The sequence below is a fragment of the Tachypleus tridentatus genome, chromosome 1 (genome assembly GCF_004210375.1).
Source record: "Tachypleus tridentatus isolate NWPU-2018 chromosome 1, ASM421037v1, whole genome shotgun sequence".
Taxonomy (NCBI): domain Eukaryota; kingdom Metazoa; phylum Arthropoda; class Merostomata; order Xiphosura; family Limulidae; genus Tachypleus; species Tachypleus tridentatus.
The window spans coordinates 168,685,084-168,701,377 of NC_134825.1; the positions used below are offsets into that span (position 1 = coordinate 168,685,084).

The window sequence follows — 16,294 nt, forward strand, 5'->3', positions numbered from 1 at the left end:
GTACAAAGTACATAATAACAAATGTGTAAACTGAATAAAATTACCTTGAAAACAAAGTAATAATCAATATTTAGCTTACAATAAATTTAACTTAGATGATAAAGGACACATATCTAACCTACAAAAGCCTGAGGAACTGATGGTGTGAAATACTTAATTCTTTTTTGTGTAAAGAAAGACAAAGCTGCACAAAGGGCATCTGTGCCTCGCCTTCCACAGGTATCATAACCAGCTGTGCAGTGTACAAGTCAAAAACTTACCAATGACCCATTGGGAAATCTAGAAGCAACAGGAAGCAAGGAGAAGAACAAATTTGTTTTATTCTTAGAAAAAATACATCACATTTCGATAGAATATTGGTCTATCTTGTTTAAATATCATCTACAGTCTAGCCATTAAAACATATTCCCCAAAATAAAATCACTTCATTATATCTATAAACCATTGTTTGTCAATTTACTGTTATATTAGTAATGTGCCTCCTTAAAAAAATATACAAAATCTTTGTTTCTTCACAACCAATATGGCAGTCACATACTCTCTACAAAAAATAAAATGTGACTTTGAATCAGAAAACTTAACTTACCGAACTTTTTTTCTTTTTCTCCTACTGTAGCTTTCCTCAAATTCATCATAATCTGAATCAAGATCTTCGGGTTCACCCAGCTCTGGAGGTTCAATGACATCTTCAAAATCCTTACACCATGAGTCTTTCGAATCCTCAGTTACCTTATCTACACTATTTTCTTCACCTTCTTCCAAGCGAAGTCACTAGATTTTCTACTACTGCAATATGGCTGGTATCTACCAAAACAAAAGACAAAGTAAGTGTTATAGAAAACCCTTATAACTACTTGTTATATATTTATTGAATGGTCTAAAAAAAGTACAACCAACAATCAAAATAGAATTTTCTGTTTTGTACTGGAGTAAATTCAACATTAAATTATATCAATATCACTGAACATAAGTTCTAATTGTGCTAGGCTAGTAACTGTGTACCATTTTATGCACTGTAAACAGTAATAAACTTGTTTTTAATAGTTACACATTAATGAAGAATAACACACAAAAAAGACTAGAAGTGTAATTTACTTCTGACTAGCCACTTACTACATTTTTATGGTACAGTCTTTTGCCAATCCCTTACAATATTATAATTATAAATCAATGATATAAAAAGAAGTGTTTTCAATTTAAAATGTGTTGGAAGTCACTTATCTTTGATTTGAAACCATTTACAGTTGCACTGTTTGTGTTGAGGCAATGGTTTCCATTACATATTTGACTTTGTTTGGAGTTTTATTTGGCTAGATTTTTGACATAAAGCTAGTTGACAGCAACCTGCACTAAGTGTCCCTAATTTTGAAGTGATAGACTAGAGGAAAGACAGGTAGTCAACCAACTCCCACATTATTGTAACTAAATAGAAAGATTTAATTATCACTCTTTCAACACACTTGTGACTTCAAAGTGGAAATCACAGAATACCAGCAAAGATCCACAAAACATTTATAGTGAAATCAATGAAATTTACAAGTTCCTATCAAATGAGTAATACTGTTACATTTTTTATATATTAACAATGAAAACCAAGAGTGATAAAGTTTCAAAATTTACAGAAAAACTAGCACTTTTTTCACAAACTTATCAACAAGTCTACAATACACTTAGGTATCTTACAACATACTGTTTTTTTCAAGCTTACATGTTTCTTCATCATATTAATAATATCATTACCCATGTGCCATACCCAACACTATTACACAAAAAGTAATTTATGATGTCTGTTATGCTGCTATTTAAGAAAAATTACCACTATTTTTTTCCATGAGCAATGACTGTTTTGTAGTTAGCATTAGCTTCCAATCAGAGCAAGCTCCTTTAATCAAAACTAAAATTGACTGGTAATTAGTATTTTTACTTATTTTACTGGTAATTTTACTTATTCAGAAAAATTAGAACATACTGATTCATTAATTTATAATGAATTAACTTATCACAATTTCTTCCTTTAGGTGCAAACATCTATTAAAACATAATTAGATACATTAACATTCAATCATACACATGCACATATGTACTACTATTAAGTTTAAAAGTTTCCTACTTACATTTTTTTACAGTCATCTTGTCTAAAATTATAGTATGTGATGTAACTTTACAATCACATAATATTTATTATTTTAATAACCTGTGGCATTGACGTGTTAAGCTGCAGCATTTAGACACTTAACCTCAAAGTTAAGACAGAAGTTTTTAGTTAATAGTTTTCGGTTACTTTTACTTCTGCAGGCAATATTATGTAGGTTTTAATCTACTGGTTTCTGACTGGATTTGCCACTCAGCATGTGGATGTAACTTGTTCAGTTTGTATAAATTGTTTTGCATAACTCAACTTGGTTTACTAATAAACAGTTCTTGCAATCACCTGATTTGTTATTGTTTTGCTAAGCTAGTTTAAGCAATTTGTTAAGCTAGTTGAGATTAATGTTGAAACCCTACTTATATATTATAGAAAAATAAATTTTCCTAAGTTGGGTACCATTGCCTAATAATTTTTAAGCCACAAATATAATACCTCACAGGGTTTGGCCAGCTTAGAAGATTTATGTTAGTTCTAAATACATACATTAAGCTAACAATATCAAAATCAATAATAGAAATAGAACAGCAATAAATATTAAAATATAAAAGTTGCATATACTGAACATTATAAGCACCAAGGTTAATAAAAGTAGCAATAAATAACAGAATATACGTCATTTCTGGACGTACTAACACCAGCTGTTGGCTTCAGACATTAACACATATATTTAATTATTTTGCTACAGAACCACGTATTACATTCTATAACAGAAACTGAACCTATGTAACATGTAACGTACACAGAACAATTTAGCATATGAACATCACAAACATGTGATTGTACTTGTATATCTATCAAGTTATACTACCTGCTTCACTGACATGATCAGCATCTTTCACCTTTTGAGGAATATATCTATCATTCATTAAGTACTGCCACCTTTTCTTCTTCCACCTTTTGACTGGATAGCTGTATAACTGGCCAAAGTTCTGACCAGGCATTCTTTGCCATTTTGGCATCCACAAACTAGAATCACTTTGGGCTACACCTGTTTGTGCATCTAAAATGGTAATCTAGTCTTTCTTTCTATACACAGACGAGTATTGTAATTTGCAGAGCTTTCAACTGCTTCTCGATAAAAGGAGTCATTTAAAATGCTGAAAACAAGCAATAAATAAATTACAGTACATAGTCTTCACAGTTTTATTATTCAAATTAAATAAATTTATATGAAGAAAAAATTATTACTAGACTTTGAAATATAAACAGTACCTATATTTGAAAGCAAGAAAGTGAAAAATATGCAAATAAAGTTTTTTTTGGCCATGACTACTTTTGAAATAATATTTAGAATGCAATTTATTATCATTTGATATTCATGAAACTATTCACACAATATTAAACACTATGAAAGCAAATACTAGTTAAATTGTAAGTCATGAGTGCTTGAAATTAAAGCAGTTACTTATACAATCTTTCCCATTCTGCTGCACATTAAAACAATTAAATTACAAATTTCAAAACTTGACTTCTAAATGCATAAAAACATGCAACTTAAGTAAATAGTGTAAACACAACTAATATAAATTGAAACAAAATAGAAAAAAAAAAACATTCAAAAATATTTTTATAAAACCACACATCTAACACCAAAACAGTTTATGTTTACCTTTCCAGTCGTTCTATAGCTTCTGTATTCAAAGAAACATCAGTTCCAGACATCTTTCACAAGGTTTCACAATAAATACTACAAGAAAGTAACATTAAAAATATTCTTAATCAGTTTGGTTGACTTCAGTATTAAAATGAATGCTGACAAAATTTTTAGAACTACACAGCTGTTCATTCAGAACACATCTTTTATGTGCAGGAAATGTACTAAACCCACAGATGCAGATTAAAACACATAAGCACATTTATTCACTAAAATTCAAACATCCATCTGAGGCACAATGCCTCACACAGCTGCACTGAGTTTTTTCAAGGACAAACTTTCAGCTCATAACTCTTTCATCTCCCAAATGATTTGAGATCTAACCACAGTTTTGGACTCAGAAGGTCAAACCCTACTGAAAGATGTATTTCACCACACACAAGGTCTTATAGATTAATTTATCCTAATCCTGCTGAAAATAATTTCAATTGTAAGTGGTAGAGATTCTGATGAGTAATAAAATATAATTATCTATATGTGCCTCATGCTTGGTACTGCAGACACACTAAAATATAGTTAATAGAAAGAAAGATCTCATAGATTAATTTACTCTAATCCTGCTTAAAGAATTTCAATTGTTATGGCTATTGAGGATTCCCTTTGTTTTGTTTGTGTGCAAGTGGATTTTGTGCAAAGCTTCACAAGTGATATCTGTCCTAGCCTTCCCTAGTTTAGTAGATAAGACTAGATGAAAGGTAGGTGGTCATCACCACCCATGGCCAAATCTTGGGCTACTCTTTTACCAGTGAATAGTGGGATTACCCATCACATTATAATATCCCCACAACTGAAAGGATAAGCATGTATAAATGGATTCAAACCTGCTACCCTCAGATTATAAGTTCAGAACCCTAACCATACAGGGTTCTGTTATATGGGATGAATATTACTCTTAGTTATACAGTATACACTACAAAGATATATTTAAGAATTTAAAACAATAAATATATGTCTGACATACACTCTCATTTTGTTGACATATTACTTGTACAAAGTATTACTAAACTATTGAATTAATTACACATCAAATGTTTGAATAAAACAGGTTAGAGGCAAATTAAAAAAAAAGAACTGAGAGCAGTAAACAATGATAAAACTACATTTTTTTATTTAAGGTTGCAACAATATGGAAATATTAAATTCTTGGTCTGGCAACTTTGTGAGAAATTGTTCATTCTCCAACTGTACTATGGTAAATTTCAAGTCCTTGAAGGCTTCAACCATGATGCAGTCTAATCATAATGATACAGTATCTTTACAAAGGTAATGTCTATTGCAATTGCAGGGATGTCAATTTTTTACATTCAGAAAAAAATGAAACAGCATCTCCAAAACTAACAGTAAGAGATGAGCCCAAACACAGAGCCATGAGGAGAAACCTCAGACATTATTTGGCCTTAAGAAGGTAAAAAAAGAATGGTCTCCTTGCAAGATACTTTTGTTCATTTGGATGTAAATTATTCTAAAGTAGGGTGCAAATAATGTATTATTCCAAATCTAAGAACACCAAAATGCCATCAGTTTACTCACTGAACTATACAAAATACACATCCAAAGACGGAATTTATGAATTTCATCAACACATATTCCATCCTATAAATTACACATATAGTGGGTCTGCACAATCAAAATTATTTTCATTTTTGTTAAAATGGTATATCCTAAAAGCAAGTGAACCCAACAGCTGCATTTGTTAATTTTTTATGATGTTTATGTGAGACTATGCAACGAGCATCAACTCCATGAGGATCACGGGAAATTCAGATGAGTTGACATGTCTGACAACTGGTCATCATCGCTAACACCAGTGATTAACCAAGTTGTATTATAAATTATATACCGTATTTTATAAATTCTGTAAAGTTTAATAAATTTCAATTAATAGTTAGTTCATTGTAAATGAAATACAACCAATAAGATTAATTAATTTGTTTACTGACTGAAATAGTTAAAATTTCACTGGTTGTACAACATCACAAGATAATCTCGCTATTGTTGACTATCTGTGAACATTACCCAAACACGTACTACAAAGAGCAGAAAAACGAGGCATATAAAAAATGTTGTTTCTTCGTAACTATATTCTGGTTAGCGTATAAATAACTTAAAAAGTTAAATGGTGGTTAAGATTTTTTTTCCCACAATATAATTCAATAAATCCTAGTTCATCTTACCAAATTTGATTTTCTGTTATCGTTAGTTTAATCACACGCCATTGCTCAGTGACGCTCTATTAAGCCGCCTAGTGTTAAAACGTTTAAGTAAAAGACCTTGGTTTAATGAGAAATCGTAACAGTTTACTTACTGCTTTTATTCTATTAAAAAACAAAACTCAGACTAATTTTAGAATATCCAGAGTATACATAGATTATTAAAACATTTTAAAACTAAGCTGAAATACAGTTGGGTTCATAAAAGAAATTTTAACTATTCCTGAAAAATTATATGCTATAAATTTAAATATGTGTTGCGTTTTCTTTTTGCAAAGCCACATCAGCCTATCTGCTAATTCCACCGAAAAATGTGTAAGAATTAAGGCTAATATAATACAATTTAGAGTAATCAAGAGTGTCTTTAGCTTGAAAGGATTTGCGAATAAAGATTTTCCTTCATCTTTATACAGGTATTTAAATGACGTTCCATGTGCGTTTTTCGAGATTGGTAAATAAAATGTTTTAAAAATAACTTTTTAGAAAACTCAAGACATTAAAGATTTAATTAAAGGTTGATTTTTTGTTGTTTTCTTTTAATTTCGCACAAAGCTACTCAAAGGCTAGCTGCGCAATTACAAGTTGAAATTAGGCCACTTACTGAACAGTTCTTTTATTAAATGAATTTTTAAAAAGTTATTTTCTCAACACAAAATTCAGTTACGATATAAAAACTATGTCGCTAAAGTGTCCATCTTTTGTAATTAGTCACTCAACATCACATATGAATAGTTAATCTTTTTTTTACTTTGGTTTTAAAATATAATATTTTTAAACGTTTTTTTTTTTAATTTAAACATGCAAGGTAGATAAGGCTTTCGACTCGTAATCCGAGGATCGCGGGTTCGAATCCGCTTCACACCAAACATGCTCGCCCTTTCAGCCGTGGGAGCGTTATAATGTAACGATGAATCCCACTATTCGTTACTAAAAGAGTAGACCAAGAGTTGGCGGTGGGTGATGCTGACTAGCTGCCTTCCCTCTAGTCTAACACTGCTAAATTAGGAACGGCTAGCGCAGATACTTGTTACTTTGCGCAAAATTCAAAAACAAAGTTAAACATGCTATTTTGTGGTAGTTTTAATATGTCATAAAGTAAAACCAATCGTAAGTAAACTCGTAACTACAAGATTAACCACTTTAATTATGTTTATGAGTTACTCTTGAAATGATAAATCTCTTTAAGTAATACAATTTTTTGTAAAAGAGATGAATTGCAAAAATGCCATTAGAAAATGCATTGAGGCTTAGCTCACATAAAATCTCACAGATGAAAACGAGGTCGACACTTTTAGTTTATCGTTAATCGTTAACTGTATTGACATGGTTTGAGCTTTTCACTTACGAAAAGTTCTGCACTTCAACCAATTATCATTACAGGGATAAAAACTTATTCTCAGTTTGGCCCTGGAAGAAATATCCAACTTTCAAATCTTCTGTCACAATTTTGTATGCATTCATTAGTACACATTTACACACACTCATATATATATACAGGTACATAATAAGAATCACAGTTCTGTCATTATATATAGATGTATACACACACCAACATATACATACGACGGGGCATAGTTTTGTCGTATATACAGGTACACACATACACATATACATAACACGAGTCACAGTTTTGTCACTATGTATATATCCATGTATACACACACATATGCAAGCATAAAAATAAATAATTTGAATTCAGATTTTCCAAAAACATTCTCATTTATATTACTTTATAAGCTTTCATGTAGGCATAAATATAAAAGCATGTGTTTAAGTAAAATTTGTGTAAACTACATTAGTATTTTGCAGATCTTTGTAATTGCTCATTGATAGAATACCTATGGAATAAAAACTACCAAAATTTGTTTTATAGAAGATCTAAAAATTGTTAATTATTTCATTGTTAAAACCCTTCACGAAATTTTTCAAAGTGATTCAGAATATAACAAAATTTTTGTTGTTTTTTTGTCAAGTTCCAAATTTCCTGGGTGGGCACAGCAGATAGCCTGATGTGATGTTGCTATAAGAAAAAGAAACCATATATTATTTATTATTATTTTATTATTCGTTTTTATATAAACAGTTTCTCCTGTCTCCTTGTTGAAACTAACTTGTCAACTAGGTCTGGCAAGGTTAGGTGGTTATGGCACTTGACTCGTATTCTGAGGGTAGCGGGTTCGAATCCCCATCACACCAAACATGTTAGCTCTTTCAGCCGTGGGGGCGTTATAATGTTGCGATCAATCCCACTAGTAGTTGGTAAAAGAGTAGCCCAAAAGTTGGCGGTGGGTGGTGATGACTAGTTGACTTCCCTCTAGTCTTACACTGCTAAATTAGGGACGACGAGCGCAGATAGCCCTCGTGTTGCTATGCGCGAAATTCCAAAACAAACAAACAAACGTAAAAACAACCTTCCAGTTGCTGACATTATAAAATAAACAACGATAATGAAAATATAATATAAATAACCATTCAATTATAATAATAGCAGGTGTTTATTGTTCACCAACCAAATGCATTGATATAAACCTATTCCACAACATCTTTTCCCACAAACAAGATACAATTGTAATTGTAATAGGTGATCTGAAGAGTAAACGTAAGAACTTTGAATGCAGATCCATCAACACAAATGAAAGAAACCTATTACAATTCATCGATGAAAATAACACAGCCCTAATAAACGATAGTACACCTGCATGTACCACGTATGCTACAAATACAAGTGACATCCTGGACATATGCCTCACCTCCTTTAATATCAGACCTTTGATTTGGGGTTGTAAGTCTGTAGACTTATCGTTGTATTGGCGGGGGCTCATTAGTTAAGGAACTGATGGTGAAAAATATATTGGCATTGTCCAGAAAGGGGCCAGAGTAAATGTGGGTCACTCTGGCTCTCATGTAGTGACTATTAATATACTAAGCAGTTCGCACCAACAAGAAAAAAACAAAAGAAGTCACGTGCACCTCACCTGACCCTTCTGGGTATACACGCGTATATATATATATATATACCCAAACAACGAGAGTGAGAGAGCCGTACTGTTTGTGAAGATCATTTATGTATCATTCAGTGTTGATTAGGGAGGAAGATAATGCTTGGTATTGGCCACTGGAACAGTAACCCAGCCAACAGGGATTACTTAATCACAACTATGTACATTGTCCCGCAGGTAAAAAGACGTTTCATTTTGATAGTTTATACTTTGGACACGTGTTGGAAACATGACTAAAACCGTCTGATAAGTAATTGAACAAGCAACATAGCAGAGACTTATATGCATCTTGTGACAAGGTTTATAGCTGGCAAACAGATCTGTAGATCAAAACGTGTATATTACCATAAAACAGCTGCAAGTTTAGAATTTCAACTTGGCCTAACGTGGCACAGTCTGGCTTGCAATTCCAGCGCTGAACAAAGTTCACCTGCACTGTTGAAAAAATATACAACCAAACTTCATACTCAAAGGATGATGGTTCGCAAAAGACTTTTAGCTCCTGAGGCAAAAAAAAAAGAGAAAGAAAACAATCTTGATTTCCAGAAACTTCTGTTTGTTGGTAACAATAGAAAGAAGAATTATGAATCTCAATTGGACAAGCCTGATATCTCAGATTCCGAGTTCATAAAACTGAAAAATGATTTGTTAAGAGAATAATTTGTGCAAAAGAACAACAGATTCATATAGAAAAACAAACACAAGATCAGTAAACAACTATGGAGGACAGAAATTGCTACATGTATTGACTTATAAATGTATTTTTTATTTTACACATTATATAAACTATTTATATGTAAAGATTTTACACGTGTTTTTAGTTTCAAACTTTATATCTTCAGTTCACACGTGTTGAAGCTATCTTTCAAACGTTGTCACTATTAAAATTCTCACAGAAAACTTGCAAGTGGTTTTATAAAACAACGTATTACGTAATTATGGGTTGTTTATCAAGTGTTATTAGTTCTCAAGAAGTCCAGTTTTATATATCTCTTGGAGATGTTTTTACATTTATCTGTAATAATGTTGGTTTCCAGCGGTTCACTACTAATCACACAATGTACCGTGTTTCTCCGATAATAAGACATACCCATAAAATAAGACCTAGTGTGATTTTTGGGGATAGTTTTAATATAAGCCCTACCCTTAAAATAAGCCCTAGTTAAGAGTGGCAGGAAGAGGAAAGAAATAAAAAAAAATTAATTTATTAATTAGTTTAATAGTTAGTTAATTAGTTTGTTTAAGTATTAATCAGTTAGTTTAATAGTTTAATAATAGTTTATTTTAAATGGTTAGTTTAATAGTTTTACTTTGTAACTTCATTTTTTTAATATATCAAAATAAGACATCCCCCGAAAATAAGCCCTAGTGTCATATTTTGGAGTGAAAATTAATATAAGCCCTGTCTTATTTTCGGAGAAACACGGTACGTTCTTGCGGACTTACAATGCTAGAAACAATTTCGGCACCCGTGTTTGGCAGAGCACACAAAACCTGTTATGCAGCTTTGTGCTTAACTTCAAATAAATGGAAAAATGTGAAACATTATTTTATATTTTTGCGCCATAGAGCGATTAAAAAACGAATACTTCTGTGAATAACTATACATTAAAATATAAAATTAATATTAAGGCTTTAATGTAAACTGAAACAAGACACTTGTTAGTCACAACATTAAGTATATTTAGACATCATGAGAGAAGTAGAAACGTGGATGCTGTGTGGCGAAATTTTTATTGGGAATACGAATTTCTTTAAGAGAAAAGGATTGAAGCATTTTATGAGAATTACAAATGTTTCAGTGAAGGAAAAATATAATTTTTCGTGAATATTCATGTATGATACACATACATGTCAAGCGAAGGAAAGACGTGTACACCAGTGAATGTCTAATATAAACTAGATCTAAGCGATTGCTCAGATAAGGAAATAGAAGCTTTAAAGTAAATAATATGATGCATCCAAGTTGCAATATATGAAGTAAAAACCGGTGGTTTTTCTAATCTAAGAACACCATCAGAAATTTGACTGGAAAGAAAACGTGGAGATATACATTTCGATAAGCTGTGATTAACAGCTTACGACTATAACCAATTATTACTTAGTTTTGGTTTTGGATTTATAAAACAATGGAATCGAACCAATCAAATGGAGGATCTACTTGCAAAGAAGGCATGTAGTGCTATTTGGATCATCATATGAATATACGAAATTGTGAATAAGAAGTCGTGATTTTTGGACCAAAACTTATTTCTCCGATGATGAATTCAGAGGCTGTCCGAGAGGCTACTTGAAGAAACTATGGCAGTTTTGGCAGAACCTGATTAATATCCAACGTACAAATTCTGTGTAAGTAGTTATTGCTACCATATCTAATATAACAGTTTAATTAGGAAATGATGTATAATGTGTAACACGATGGTAAAACTGAATTCATTTGTAAACTTGGTAAGATTTACTGAAAAAGTAATAAACTTGTCACAAATTACTTTAGAAAAAGTACTAATCACATGACAAAAACTAAACTATGTCTGGATATTTATTGCATAACGACCTGATAGATAAGTTTGTTTTATGTAATGCCAGATCTAATAAATATTACTGAAGGCTTAATCGAGACTCAGTTACTCACTCAAAACCAGGAATTTGATCCTCTTATTGTTGAGACTTCCCAGTTTAGTTTTGCTACTGTATAGTTGAAAGAGTGTTTGAATATTTTGAATTAATTAAAGTGTTATTTATTAATTTGTGCCTTAGTCCTTTTGTCATTTATTTATTTTAGTTGTAAACCTTCTCGAGCTCGTGACTTTGGTACTCCACTCGCAACTGTACAACCTGGATTTTTATAAATTAATTTATAACTGTCCCCCGCTATTACAGCAGTAAGTCTACGGATTTACAAAGCTAAGATCAGGGGTTTGATTCCCCTCGGTGGGCTCAGGAGATAGACCGATGTGGCTTTGCTATAAAAAACACACACACGTTTATAACTGGTGCTAAGTTGAACTCCAAACGACCAGCCTTCACGCCTTCTGTTACAGATAGTTCTTGATATAACATTTCTGTCATTAATGACAATTAAAACTCGCTATACAAGTGTTTCGAATAGGTTTTATTTAAATTTAGATGGTACATGACGTTTAAAGTGAATAAACATCATTGTAAAGATTGTGTTATGGTACAAACCAGCTGATAAAACAAATTATCATGAGTGATTTAAGTATCTAAGAAAAGATGCTACCATTCTTCAGATATTTTACTGTATATTATACTGTTGTATAATATAATTATATTTATAACTTATAATTATGTTAATATAATTCGAGTATATTACATTATTATATCGTTGCATGTTTGATATAAGTGAGAAACTGTTCACCATGGTTCTGATCCTCAAAACTGTTGTTGGTATCATGAGCATACCTGTGGTAATATCAAGGTTTAAATCCTATTGAACAGTTATTCAGCCATTGCTTTTCATGAAAAGAGAAAAATAAACTAGCTAAGTCTGCTGCCAAGCTGGATTTCATAACCACTCCATATATCTCTTCATAGGTATTTCCATTCAAAATTAAATCAGATTTTTCGGTTGTCGGGTTTAAGAGATTTTTTGAAAACTAACTTACATATTATGTTGGTTGTTTCCTCCTTATTACAGACTATGTTTATGTATATTTTAGACGATAATTTCATCTGTGGTTTACTGGTGAATAAAGATTCAGCACGCACAGAATAACTCTTTATCAAATAGTAGCCTTTTATGGCTTAACGAACTCGATGGTTTATATTACTGTAAAACCATCAGTAAGAAACTTCTTCACGGAAGCTCAAAGTTTTATTGTAAATACCAATTAGAGAGACAATGTGTCTGACTAGATAACCTTCTTTATGAATATTAGGTAGTTAATATAATATACCCTGTGGGTGTATTGTTCTTAAACAGTTCTATTAATGATACCTAACTTTTACGTTTTACTAATATGTTACCAAGCATTTTAAACTTAGTAGTACCGTCTAATATGCTCCAAATCTTTAAGATAACATATTTTGTTCCTAATAATGGTCCAATTATTTCGCCAGGTTTGGTGATGATAATGCCCTTATTCGTTCACAGTTTTTAAAGAGTGTATAATTATTTTAGATGGGAAACGGGTTTCTTTTTTTTTCCCCTTGTTCAATTATTGAAAACAGAGCAAGACTTGATATATGAGTACTAATCTGGTCGAAATTTTTAGCTGCAAGGTAGATGTCACATTTGTGTAAGGCCCGTAGAAAATCTTCAAATATAAGATAACAATATTCAGTTTATAACTTGAGTGTAGGAATTCCTTGTCGAAGATCCTCTGTTTATAAAATATGTTCGTACTGTGTACAGTTTGCATGATTCTGAGCCGTGAATGTAAATAACAATATCAGGTTGTTCGAGAAGAAAATGTTTGTTTTTTTCTTTACAATTGTGTAGTTCGCATAATTGTTTGAATCTAATGCTTGTTAAGTACTTGGAGTTGTTTTTTCACAAAGAGAGCAATTAGATGTGTGTTATCTAAGCTGCATATTTAAACTGTGCTTAGTTTGTGAGATTCGTTTCTGTAATGTAAATCTTACTATGGCGTTGTTTTGGCACGTGTTTCATGGCTTTCTCGTTGTGTTTTTCTTTTTTTTGTGTGTGTGGGGAGGAGAAGGGAGAGATGTAAGAGCCTTAAAATACATACCTTGAAATTTACTCAAAATTTTAACATGGGATGACCAAAACGATTGATTATGATTTCAGTAAGGGATTTTAATTTTTTTTTTTTACGAAATTAAGAGTCTGAAATAATTTTAGGACAAGATAAACTATCGTAAACAAGACTTAGGTCTGTGCATTTGGAAACAGTTAACACATTTAAAATAAAAAATATAACATCAAGTCTGTCGTGACGTATTACCAGACGTCGCTGGATAAGAGGGAGTGACGTTTTAAAAATATGACTCGACGTGGGCGGACTAAAGTTCTAGGTTATTTTCCGTTAGCGATAAATTATGATATGATTGAAAAAAAAAGGCCAATGGTGTCTAATTTCTGTTTGTTTTGTTTGTTTTTGAATTTCGCACAAAGCTACTCGAGAGCTATCTGTGCTAGCCGTCCCAAATTTAGTAGTGTAAGACTAGAGGGAAGGCAGCTGGTCAATACCACCCACCGCCAACTTTTGGGTTACTCTTTTACCAACGAATAGTGGGATTGATCGTCAAATTATAACGCCCCCACGGCTGAAAGGGCGAGCATATTTGGCACAAAGGGGATGTGAACCCGCGACCCTCAGATTACGAGTCGCACGCCTTAACACGTTTGGCCATGCTGGGCCCGTCTAATTTCTATTCGCTCATATATCACCCTGTGAAGCCATAGAAGTTGTACAAATTTTGTCTGTAGAGTGAGGAGGAAACAAAAGATGGAATACCGAAACAAGTTTAAAAAATATATTAAGTTGTACTTACGAGTAATCTAATTTAGTTGGTAAAAAAGGCCTATAGGATTCAACTTAATACTAGACTTAGCTCATTTCTTTATACATTAAGAAAACAGTTATGGGAAAGCTCAACAGAATTTATATTACTACAGACGTGCAGATGACTACACTATCGTTCAGGATCAGAATAATGTAGAATGTATTTAACCCTTTATCTGTTAATAAATGAAAAACATTGTAATATTAACTTAATGGTATAGAACACTAAGATAACACCCTTACCACAAATGGTAATGCTGTTTTATGAGCTGGTTCGTACCATAAGCCAACGTCTGCGGAACTGTTTATTCATTTTGAATACTATGTACCATTTACATTAAAAGGAAGTCTGATCACAACCCTTTTGTAATGAGCTTACATAGAAACATTGAATCATGGATTGTCCAAAATTAAATAACACTTATATAATAAATCTTACTCGCTAAATCATGCAAGAGATTAAAACCCAGATGGACAACCTGGGCCACTCTTTAGGGTATCCAAAAATAAAGTGATTCTCATAGCATCTTATTTAGAAGAGTGTCGTTCGTGGTAAAACAAAGAAACTGTTGAACAGAATCTATATGAAAATCAAACTTAACTGTGTTTTAATATCCCAGTGCAGACTGATAAACGTCTTGCGAATTGTTTTGCAAATGTTTAATTTATGGAAAAGTACGCGTATCCAAACAAAATCGTTTTACTTATGCGCTCAGTTTAAAGAACGTATTTAGAAATATTTTTAGAAAATCTAAGTTTCAGGAAAGCTCTAATGTGTGTCGTGATTGTAGTACTTATACACTCTGTCATAATAGAAAATCTAAATAGTAGCTTTAGAAAATATTCTGTGTTCAGGCAGTCTTCAGATGTTGTGGTCTGCTAAGCAGTGAGTGTCACTGATTCCAGATTGTATACGAACATTAAGCTCTTTATTTCGGTTTATCAACATGAACCACCACAATATATATATATATACGTTCTTCAGTCATAATATAATAGTTACATTTCACTTTATATGTGAACTCAATATATAACAAAGTCCAATACTCTGTCTGAAAATCATTCAGTTCTACATATTTTGATGCACAAACCAGTTTTAAACAATAACAACGTAGTTTTCCCAATTCACACAGTTACTGAGATACCAGATATTTCTATTCACATACTAATAAAATAAAAACATTGCTTTTATTAAAAATAAAAATATCCTGTCACTGTTATTATTTTGATCCATACACTCGTACAACATATAACGACTGTATCTTAAGACGATTGGTATGGGTATTAAAACTTCAGGTTAACCTGGAGATAACCTAAGAAGGTCGAAACGTTGTTATCTACTTTATTTTAGTATAAGTTTTAATACCCATATCAGCAGTCTTGAGATACATTGTTGCTTCAAGTGTGTTTCTCGTCATTACGAAATAACGTTTTGTTTGTTTTGGAATTTCGCACAAAGCTACTCGAGGGCTATCTGTGCTAGCCGTCCCTAATTTAGCAGTGTAAGACTAGAGGGAAGGCAGCTAGTCATCACCACCCACCGCCAACTCTTGGGCTACTCTTTTACCAACAAATAGTAGAATTGACCGTCTCATTATAACGCCCCAACGACTGAAAGGGCAAGCATGTTTGTTGTGACGGGGATTCGAGCCCGCGACCCTAAGATTATGAGTCGCACGCCTTACGCGTTCGGCCATGCCAGGCCCACGAAATAACGACTCTGTGTTTATAAGACAGAAATATTAAGTTACATGCTATATTTTAGCACATACCAAATAACAACGTTGCCTTTT

General features: G+C 32.3%; 1 long non-coding RNA gene across 1 annotated transcript; it reads right to left on the bottom strand.

The window, feature by feature from the left end:
• Positions 1 to 597: 597 nt before the first annotated feature.
• On the bottom strand, positions 598 to 6,057 carry LOC143256920 (uncharacterized). Its single transcript, XR_013031612.1, has 4 exons — positions 5,978 to 6,057; positions 3,759 to 3,836; positions 2,958 to 3,246; positions 598 to 804 (listed from the first exon to the last, which is right to left on the bottom strand). It is a non-coding gene; the product is annotated as an uncharacterized LOC143256920 (long non-coding RNA).
• Positions 6,058 to 16,294: the final 10,237 nt, after the last annotated feature.